The sequence below is a fragment of the Lepidochelys olivacea genome, assembly GCF_965140295.1.
Source record: "Lepidochelys olivacea isolate rLepOli2 genome assembly, chromosome: 9".
Taxonomy (NCBI): Eukaryota; Metazoa; Chordata; order Testudines; family Cheloniidae; genus Lepidochelys; species Lepidochelys olivacea.
Window position 1 is genome coordinate 29,850,413 of NC_140419.1, and position 11,817 is coordinate 29,862,229.

At 38.5% G+C, this 11,817-nt stretch overlaps 1 protein-coding gene across 1 annotated transcript in view; it reads left to right on the forward strand.

Annotated features, from left to right (window-relative positions):
- The window catches only part of ZIC4 (Zic family member 4), a 252,969-nt gene extending 242,423 nt beyond the window's left edge, over positions 1-10,546 (forward strand). Inside the window, exon 4 of the transcript XR_014713004.1 lies at positions 9,454-10,546. The gene's annotated coding sequence lies outside the window, so the exon portion shown is untranslated. The remainder of the gene's footprint in view (positions 1-9,453) is intronic.
- Positions 10,547-11,817: the final 1,271 nt, after the last annotated feature.

The window sequence follows — 11,817 nt, forward strand, 5'->3', positions numbered from 1 at the left end:
ATGTACAGAATGACCTGGGATTCTATGGCATCTGCCTTAATTTGGGCCACATTTACTTGAAATCGCCACAGTGTAAATTTGGAGTAAATCCATTGAATATGCCACTGAATGAGCCACTTGTCCTGCAGAAAAAATATTATGTGATCATATAATTAAAGAATGCATTGAAACACATATGCACAAGAGTTAAAGTAAGGGCCAGCAAACACTCCAGCTTATCACAGTGCTACCAAAGTATTTGGGGGCAATTACTGGAGAATACTATAGTATTTTATTTTAGAAAGAGCAATGAAAGGATATATAAAGGTTAGTATAATTTTCTTTTCTTTATTTTGATAAAGATGTAAGTACTTTGGAAAGAAATAGATACGTTATTTAAACTGCTGTGTTTTGAAGTAAATTTGGGTTTAAATCGAGAAGTATTTACAGTACCTGACAGTTTCACTTTATAAATGTGGGATGGCACTCATTGTTCTGCAGGTTTACGTGTCTCAACAGAGCTGCATGAACACTTCCAAATATATTCACAAATTCACTTTTCCAACCAAACTTATTCACTTTCCAGGATTATTTGGTGAATTTTCACACTAAAGTGTTCTGTGGATCTCTTCATAGCTCTTTGTCGGCTTGAGGAATAGAAATAATATATCTGATTTACGTAAACAATCACAGTGCAAAGAGTGAATTATAGCTAAAAAATATGAATTAACATTTCCATTCCTCACTCCCAGACATAAGAACTAAATCAAGACCAAATGAACCTAGCATCAAGACCACATTTTATGACTTGATAGTATTAATGCAGGCCTTCCACAGATTCATGCTGTAGTGCTATTTGGGATTCATGTATGTCTTCTCATATTCCTCAGGAGCCATGATCATTGTGACTATAAACAACAATCACGAACACACTGGGAATGCTAGAAAAGTGAAAGAATCATAGCTTCATTATGTCTTCCTTTGGTGATAGGATCACAGAAGAAAACATAACACAGAACATGTCAATATTTGACATAGAAAAATCAGAATTATTAATTATATGGAAAAACATAGGGTATTCTAGATTTTTCTAAGAGTAAAGGAATTATATAGCTATGGTGCCTGGAAAAACCTCTCCTTAAATGTGCAATATTTGTGCTTTATATGTTGTGCTAGTAATATGTTTGAAGAAAAATTATTATTTCACAGACTTCCTGTCCCTCAGAGATTACTTTTGTCAGCAGTGGGCCAAGTCCTTGACCAGAGAGGAGGATCATGGTACAGAGAGGATCATTGGTGGTATGGACTTCTTTCAGTGCCATTTGTAATACATGCATTGTAATATATAAACTACATTACATAGGCCTGTGTAACCTTCTAACATAGGGCAGGTTCTCAAAAGATCAGCACCCCAAATTTGGGTCTGAAACGTAGCCATTTCTATTCTAAACCTACTTATATATGGGAATAAACAGTACACACACACACATATTTACTAACATCATCATTATTATTATCTTAATGATTATGGTAGCACCTACGAGACCCAGCCAAGGCTCTGGGTCCCATTGTGCTGTACAGAAAAATAACAAAGAAGACAGCCTTTGCCCTAGAGAGCTTGTAGTTTAGGGGTGAAGTTAATAGCAAAACTTCCATTGACTTCCATGGGGCAAGGATATTACACGAGGTGTTAGACACGACATGACAGGTATATAAAAGCACAAATAGGGTGGGCTGGGAGATGAGATAATAAAATGAACAAAGTTTTAGCAGAATAAGCAGTGAAGCAAAAGTGGCAGCTTGTTACTTGCCTAACCAAGTATATTTACATCATTATATAAAATATGCAGATGTGCACATTTAGTGCACATAGACAAACATTTTTAGTTATAAGGAATGTGAATCCTTTCATTTCATTTTGTAGCATTATAGAACAATGAAAGTGAATACAGCCATTGAGGAAGAAATTCGTTGGCAGTGTTCAAATGCCAGCACTCATCATCATAACCCACCCAGAAAAGAGATTTTACTCTTTTTTACAGAGGAATTGTTTTTATAGCAAATGCATATTTTTATACTAGAATCTTCCAAATAAAAAATGATGTTGTGAAACATATGCACATTTGTATTTTTATGGGTAATATAGTTTTCCTAATAACCTTTTCAAGGCAAAGATTCTGCCTGATTTACAGAAATGGAGTCTCTGTAAATTTGATTAGGCATCTAAGCACATCAGTCTATCTAGCAGCCATGTACCTGATTATGCATAGGTATGTTATATGAAGGCAGTTTAGCTTGGATCATATCATGGCTCTAACCAAAGTGGATTTAGAGATAATGAGCTTGCATCTTAGAATACTTAGGATTTCAGCATGCTCTCTAAACTGATGATGCAGCAGCTGCATAATGCAACAATGTAATTTATTCATGTAATATGTACAGTATTGCTGTAATAAAAAGCTCATTGGTGGTTCCTCTAATTCTTTATCTGAACACGCTGTTATTGGTAGCTGTGTAAGTTAATATTTCAACATTTCAATTTCTGGCTATTTGGAAGTCCAAGCTATAATATTTTAAAAGATAAACATTTTATACAGTGTGAGCTGTACTTTGAATCTGCCTGTATTGAGCTTAGTTCTTTAGCTTGTGAACAATACATTTTGTGCCAATTTCACAAAACCTGGAAATTATAAAAAGAGAAATGACAAATAAGACTGGATAGATTCTGGACTTCGCACAAAATATATAGTATTTTAAGTGTGGTATATGAATCATTTTTCTTTTTCCTTTTTCTAAAAAGGAAGTTTAGACAAAATATTTCAGAAAGATGTACTTGGTTTACATGAGAATAATGAGGACTACACCGAACTGTGTGCTGGCTTGCATTAAATAGCTTTTTTTTTGCTTACAAATATAGCAATGTTTATATTAAAGGTAAATTTTCTCTGAAGTAAATTTTAATAGGCATATATTAACTTTCAACAGGAGTCTACATGTAAAGACAGTGATGAAGAGCATGACAACAGAATGCTTGAAAATTAATCTGCCAGTTTGACCCAGTAACCGACATGCATACTAAAACACTGATGTGAATTGAAAATAAAATAACCACGCTTGACAGATATAATAGTTTAAGTGATTTCAAATTAACCACATCCCACTGACCACAAGTGAAGAATGTGTTCATTCTCCCGCAATGAAACATGCTCTAGGGACTCATTATATAGAGTAGAGTAAGTAAAACCAGAGTGGAGTAATTGATGCTGAGGAGGAAGAATGACAGCTATTTAATGATTCTCAAACTTATACATAAAGATACCACAAGCACTTAATATATTATTTCTCTCTCTCCAATCTAGAAATATTATAGGCTTAAATCTATATTGCGTAGTAATTGCAACACTTGATATAGCTGTTAGGAATAATGAATCATGGCAAAGATGCATCAGCCAGTACATGGAAAGAGTGAATAACAAACAACCCTGTACCATTATGTGTATATGTATGATGTGACTTATTTTGCAGTGGTGCGATGAAGCAAGGGTATGATATCTACTTAATCTATCTGTCATCATAACTGGTTTATAAATATTAAAGGATTCCCTAAACAGTTTTTGAATAATCTAAAAAATAATAAACACTTGATTTCATTTTACATTAGTTGGGTTATTTTTTTCACATACACTAAAAACTTTTTTACAGGGAAGTTACAAAAGCAAAAGAAAGAGATTAATAGATACATAATGATGAACAGGTACAGCTAGTCCTCTGGAGCCAGCAGGACTAAGTCCCACCAATAACGTCATTAGTATATTATGTGGCTGATGTATCGCAAGATTCGTGATACCACTGAAGCTGCCTGGTGCTGCTGCAGCCACTAGAGGCTGAAGAACATCTGGATGCCAGTGGGTACCATCTAGTCCTGCAACATATAGACCTCACACAGCAAAGGAAGGAGACACAGAGCAGAAAATATAGGCTTCTGTGAGGCTTTTTCAGTTCAGTCCCAGAGTCAGAGTATAGGACTGACTTACAGGTACCTTGGAGCCTTTGCTTTTCCTTGTTACTCGTAGACCCATCAATTATATCTGCTGCCCCTCGCTACTGATTATGAGTTGCACAAAGGGTTTATAAATGATGGGATGTCATTTACTTCTTGGCATCAATGGTAAGACTGCCAGGAAGGGATGTTGGTTAGCCCATATTGTGATGATGGTTTTATAAAGTAGATATGTCTCCACTAAACTGAAACCACCAACAATGAAACCACCAACTGAAAGACACCAGTTAACAATGATTATTGGCCATTACTAAGGAAATAAGTTTGACACCAAAAATGCTGCATAAAATAAAGGAGAAGTCATGGAAATTTTCATTAAAATCAATGGGTGAAATCCTGGTCCCATGAGAGTTTTGCCATCAATTTCACTGGGGCCAGGATTTCACTCACTGAATTTTCACCAATGCTTTTAACCTCAAATTTTTTTGTCATCTACCCCCTCAGTATGATGTATTATGGACAGTTTACAGCCTTCAAAAAGGAAGGTTCACAGTGAACTTCCAGACTATGGGTAAGCCTTGGCTTTCCATTGCCTGGGCATGGCATGACATCCTCCTGTTGCCAAATTATTCATCTCATCCAAAGACAGCACGTCCATAATTGTATCTCCACCCAACACAACGCTTAGCATTCACTCAGTACTGGCTCACAGGGAAGAGTGCTTGTACCTTTGGCCTTGTCTGCGCTCGAAAGGGTTTGCTGGGGTAGCTATAATGGCAAGGCCTTCTACTGGAGATGCAGCATATACCTATTAAAATAACCAAGTCAAAGCCGGAGATAGACCAGTTTTCCAAATGGAATAAGTTATACTAGTAAAAGGACTTTTTTTCTGGTATAACTACATTGGCTTTTGCTGGTATAGCTATGCTGGTTAGGGATGTGATGTTTTTCACACACCTAACTGACATAACTATGCCAGCAAAACTTTTAAGCATGGACGAGGCCTCCATCACTAGCAACACATGCTGCAGTGTCTAGGTGTTGCTTGGAGGTCCCCAATCAAAGCACTAATAATGATCAACCTTCTTATCTTGAGATATTTGACAAAAATAACAGCACAAGGTAGGTATACACTAATCCAAGAGACTTCATTATTAATGCAGCTTTATGTGTGTCGCATCTAAACAAAATAATAGTTGTCTTTCTAGGAGTAGTTATCTTTTCCGTCCATCAGAGGGCACCGCACTGACTAAGGAAGGAGTTTTTTTTAAATTTTTTATTTTTTTCTAAAATGTTTTCAGGAAGTTGCCACTTGAAAGCTTTTTTCCCTGTTTGAGTTGACAAGTCCAGAACCATGGGAGGTATTTATTTAAGCAGGCAGAAGATGTCCCTTGCTCCCCTGTACAGTTAACTGCCACTCCTCCGCTGGTGCATAATGTAAGCCATCTTGCTCTTAGGGTATATCTACGCTGCAATTAAAAACCCGCCATTGGCCCATGCCTGCTGACTCAGGCTCATGGGGCATGGTCTAAGATGCTGTTTAATTGCAGTATGGACGTGCAGACTTGGGCTGGAGCCTGGGCTCTAGTACCCTGCAAAGGGGGGAGGTCCCAGATCTTGCGCTCTATCCTGAGTCTATGCCGCAGATAAACAGCTCCTTAGTCTGAGTCCCTTGAGCTTGAGTCAGCTGGCATGGGCCAGCAGTGGGTGTCTAATTGCAGTGTAGACATTGACCACACCGCACCGCATCTTTAAATGGGGGCGGGGGGATTTGTCTGGCTAGCCGAATGGAGGGAATAATGCTTTATGGGCTGGGGAGAGAAGAAAGTGGCAAACTGCTGCAAAAAGGGGACAAGGGGTGATAATGACTCATCCCTTGGAATCCAGATGGACAGAAGGGTTTACAAGGGGTAGCCCGTGCGGTGAAGCCCCCTTTCTCATGGAGTAGGAAGGGATACAGTGACGATAAATGGATTGGTAAAGGACTTAAAAAGGAGATGTTGGTTAAAGGAACTGAATAGCGTGGGGTTGGGGACTCCTATGGTTGGTATGGCAGGGAGTCAATCCCCCTTTCTTATAGCCCATCTTAACTCTTCTATGAGGGGAGAGGGTGGATGGTAAGGGCCCAGCAATTGGTTGGCTGGGGGACCTGGATGGAAAAGAGGGGTGGCTGGTGCAAGCCCTGCAAGACATTATTGAATGAACATGGGGTTACCTGCACGGTACACTTTTATGTGCTGGGCAGTCCCAGATACCGAACAATAAAGTTGCGGCCTGATTATAGCCATATGTAATATCTCCTGTCCTCCTTTCGGTATAGCTGGACAATCCCTCTGTAAACCTCACTACAAGGAGACAATACTTGCTTCCTTTTAGGAATCTAAATTAGCCCTTATAATTAGTGAGCCCTAGTGCCAGAAGCATATTTTAAGGGTCCTGAATTATACTCCTAGCAATTATTTAATCAAATATTTTTAAAAGTGCAGTGTAAGCTGGTGGGATGACTCAGCTGAAACAAAACAGCAACACTCAGTGGGGTTTACAATCATAACCCCAAACTAGACAATAGAAGCAAAACCAGCTCCCCCTGCCAGAATGTTCCCAGGCAACCTAATGTTCTGCTCCCTACAGGTATTTCCCCTCCGCTCCCAGCAGGCTTTTCCCAGAGCACCCAAGTAAGAGGAGGGAAAAGTAAAGCTGAAGTTAACCCCTTGTGTACTATGGTCTAGGCTGTGACCCTGCACCCTATCACATGTAGTCTTTTCAGACAGTTTAACCCTCTGTATAAAACACCTTCTCTGAGCAATGGTTTTATAAATGAACATTTAAAAAATAACCTAGTCAAAGCAAGGAGATACACACATTCTTGAGCTATGGGCACATTCCAGAGTGGTGCTCAGCCTGCCTCAGTCCTATATCTGCAGGCAAAAATGAGATGAATTGAAGAAGACCCAGTAGGTGAAAATATGTTTTGGCATCTATGCAACACTGCAAATGAATCAGGATATTATAGCAGAATACTATAGCAGTACCATCTGTGCCACTGTCTGCAGGTAAAGCAAATGCAATTTTTAAATAAAATAAATAAATAAAACTCTTCAGTTTGTAAAGGACTGCGCCGTCTCCCTCTTCTCTCTTATTGTTTGCCTATTCCACCCAGTGCCGCACACCTTAAGGCCAAACATGAGTTGTGATAGGCTGTCATGCGGTTCGGATATTATAGATGAAATCCTTCCAGGAGCAGCATCTGGCTTGCTTTGTAAGCTCTGCAGTCATTTGTAGAGATGGGGTTACATGTGCCCTAGGCTTTGTCAGATGGCTAGGCTTCTTTTTCTCCAGGGTTCACTTTTTTTTATTCATCTTTGATTGTGAGGAATTCATGCTCTAAAATACATGCTTAACTTACCATTATTTTGTGGGTTTTTAAATTTTTTTTTTTTATAAATAAGGCTGTTTGAAAGCTGGCCATTTATATGCTGGGTTTAAATGTATTTTTCTAGAGGGCCCATATTAGACTTCTTTACAAATGCAGAATAAACTCTTCTGTGTCTTTCTTTACAATACTCTACCTCTGTCCTAGAGTATTCCTGGACCATAGAGTCATGGGAATTAGTGATGGAAATGACCCAAAGCTACCTTGTCCCTCTAGCCCTACTAGTGCAGAGTTGGTCCCAGTGCACCAGAGAGATTTTAATATATTCCAAGCATTTTGTCCAATCTAATTTTAAACAATTTAAGCAATGAGGCTTTTACCACTTTTCTTGGGAAATTCATAATTTAGTAATCCTCACTCTTAGACATTTTTTGGATAATCATAATTTTTTGATCTATCTCATCCTTTATCCTACTTATAATTAGTCCACTCTCACCACTTTCTTTCTGACTTTAAAATAAGGTAGTATTTGATTCACCCTCAGCTGGAGTAAATCTAAGTAGTAGCTCCATTTACTTCAGTGGAGCTACATTGATTTACACCAGCTGAGAATCTGACCTATGTGTTTAGCTTCTTCAAATACTTGTATATGGTTAGCATATTTCCCTTTGCTGTCAGTTTGCCAGGTTGAACTTATTTAGTTCCTCCAAAGATTTACAATCCAAAGGCCACTCTTACTCACATTAAGTAGTACATTACTCAATGAGTAGTCTTACTGAATGGGATGGAGAAGGTACTATTCAGTGTGAATAAAGGAAACATAATCTAACCCACAGTGACAACATTTAGACAAAATATGAACCAAGGAGATGGGGAAGGAAATGTGAGGTAATTGTGGGTTGGGCAGGGGGGTATTTCTTCACACAAAGCACTGTCAACCTGTGGAACTCTTTGCCAGAGGATATTGTGAAGGCCAAGACGATAACAGAGTTCAAAAAAGAACTAGATATATTCATGGAGGACAGGTCCATCAATGGCTATTAGCCAGGATGGGCAGGGATGGTGTCCCTAGCCTCTGTTTGCCAGAAGCTGGGAATGGGTGACAGGGGATGGATCACTTGATAATTACCTGTTCTGTTCATTCCCTCTGAAGTAGCTGGCATTGGCCACTGTCAGAGGACAGGATACTGGGCTTGATGGACCTTTGGTCTGACCCAATATGGCTGTTTTTATTTTCCTGATGTTCTTATGGGGTAAGTGGAGAAGCAATTTGCAGGCAAGCAGATGAAGTAAGTAGTGTGAGATTGAGGATGGAAAAATCAGGATACATAGTGAAGTTGATTAGGTGATACATAATGCAGCATGATAGGTGCTGAGTTATATTTTAAAGTATTTAAAATGTTTATAGTGAATAGAGAGGTTTTTGAGGAATTGTGTGGACAGTAAGGTGAATGAAGCTGCACAACTTACGGGTTAGAGTGAATGAATTGATATTCATGTCCAGAGAGTTGGTTATAATCTAGAGGTGGCCAAACACTGCAAAACAGGGTTCACAAATATTTGTTCAAATTGCTTGATGTCTCCATGTTTTTGCCCCTTTTTATTCACTGTTCCTAGACACTTGTTCTAACTGGGGTTGATGATGGTTATTGTTTTTCTTTTTTCAAGGGTGTGTGAGGAATGGCTTTTATTCTTACGTGTACTAGAATTTGTGTGTGGTTGTTTTTTGCTGTTAACCAATCACCATTCATTATTCTCTACCATTTTTCTGTCATCCAGTCAGATAGCAGGAGAAATATGATGAAACTTAGATCACACAGAGCAAATAATAAATAGTGACTAAATGAAGTGTACCATCTGAGAACAATCTATAACCTGAAATTTGGTCCCATAAACTGTTCATAAGCAATAATGAGTTGTCAACAAATCTGTAAAAAACAAAGTTGGCTTGGGAACAATTTTTATACCAAGAAAAGAGCTAAGCTCATTGTATATAATACACTTACAATGAATAATTTAACCATCTCTATTGTGAACAAAGGGAATTAGCCTGTAAGGCATTGCATTGTATGACAGTTTTTTCTGTCTGCTCTCCTCACAGGCCACCCCACAAGACAAAGCCGGTTCAGAAGGCTGTGAGACACAGGAAGAGCTGTGGATTGATTTTAGTGTGTGATGTGAAATCAGCAAAATGTATCTTTGTGCCTGCTTTTGGTGCTTTGTCTGGCTACTATAAAAATGCTTCTGCTTTTGGGAGGCCCTGTCGAAGATCTTCACATTCTTTGTCTTTTCTGCTGTAGCAAATAATGACTATGCTAAGTTTTTCTGTATAGTTTTACTGTGATGTGGCTAATCACCCCATTGAGCAGCAAATGGATCTATGGGGCACAGTTTGTGAACAGCCTGTAGTCTGAAATATGTTTGCATGAAGAATTTGTCAATTTTAAATAATGAACTTATTGGTGAAAATCAAAGTCTTTGTTAATAATTTGCAAACAGAAATTGGGCCAGAGGCTTTGATTAAACTGTTCACTACAAATAGTTCACCCAGATGCAGTCCTCATCAATGTCAGTTGACTATTGCAACCCTTTTCTCTATGGCTTCCCCAAGCTCCAGCTCTAGAGATTTAAGCCTATGCACAGTGTTGCTACCTGTCATTTCACATGGATATCTGTGCACATATAAGTTAGGCCAATTTTATTCCTCCTGCAACTTCATTGACTTCTGTGTAGTTGTAAAAGAGATTAAAAAACAGACCCTCATCTCCATCTTCAAATTCCCCTTGCATTCCAAAAATTCAGTTCTACTCTAGAACACCTCATCGACGCGGTGAGTCCTCCTCCTTCTCCTCTTTACTCTGCCATTGCACATGAGTTCACGGTGCAAAAGCCCTCTTTTATGTCACTCCTATAATCTGGAACGGCTTTTTTATATCTCTGTGCATCCACAATGCCCCATTCCATCCCAACTCGCCTTAAAGTACACCTTTTCTGTCCTACATATGCCTCTGAATTCCTGTCCTTCTATTGCCCTCATGAAATGGTTTAACTTATTCACCATACAGCATCTTTAGACACTGCTCACACCAAATGGTCTCTTGTATTAGTTAACCATAACTGCTCTTTTACGTCACACTCTGGTTAAAAGATAACAAAATAAAGTTGTGTTTACTGCCTCATTGGTCACTGTCCTTTTTTTCCTGCCTGCCAACCGTCTTTCAATTCTGTGTTGTAAACACTATGTCACTGAATAAAAGGAACATGTGGAAAGGATGCGTGGTTTGCATCTCTTGGTTCTATGGCTTTCTCTGATATTGACTTTGAAAGAGAGCCGTGATTTTGTGCTCACTACCATATACAGTCACCTGCATTCCCACTGACTACCGCTCTACTACCCCTCCTCCCCTCCCAAAAAACCCTCAACAACTTTCTTTTAGTAGTTTTAGGTTTGATGTTTGAAAAAGCCACATGCAATTATGGTCTGGAGTTGCCCACACATTTACTACCACTTTGCATGCAAATGAGTTATTTGCACATAAAGATGGCTGTTTGTTAATTAAACTGGTTACGCAAGCATGGACATTGGAAGCATACATATTTTTGAAGTTAGGCCCTTTGTAACTAAAATAATAAGCAGATCCCATGAAATGATAACTGAATTTATTGAAGATGAGCAGGTGTGAAGGAGGACCATGGTGGAATAGGACTGGAAGGAGGAATGAGAGGGGGAAGAATCATTATTGTAGGATAGTGTCTATTTTCTTGAAAAAGTTCATTGGCAGAAAAGGACAAGCGGGGAGTGGGAAGAGGGATGAAAGAGAGAGTCAAAGATAGAGAAGAATTGATGATCGTTGATTTCATAGGAATAGATTAAATAGTACTACAGGCTCAGCAAGAAGAAACTACACGTGTCACAAAAAATTCTCTCTTATAAAGCACACAATGGAGAAGAGGTCTGGATTGGCATGTGGAGAGATCTGTCTGACCTATTCTCATAGGGGGGGAAAAGCTCAGAAAGAACAGAGGGCACTTCCTGCCTATACAGCAGAATTTGATGCTAGCCTTAGAGGGAAAAGAATTGGACCTGTAGCTGGTCGGGGAATTTTTTGACTAATTGTTTTTTCATTGAATAATGCTAATTAGTCAAAACTGAAACTGTAAAACAGGGTTGGGTTCGATGAATTTTCTGAGTTGAAAAAATGTCAGGGAAAAAAGTTGTTAAATTGTTAAAATGTTTCATTTTGATATTTTCTAATCAAAATTCCAGCTTTCCAGTTCAAAATGACTGTAAGATAATTAGACTGAAAAAGGAATTAATAAAAAAAGGTCAAAATCAAAATGAAATTATAGAAACTAAATGTTTCAACTGACCTGAACTGACAAAAATCATATTTCTGGTTTGCAAGTATTTGAGATTTCAACTTTTTGTCTTGATCTGAGACAGAAAAAAAATTGTACTCTCAGA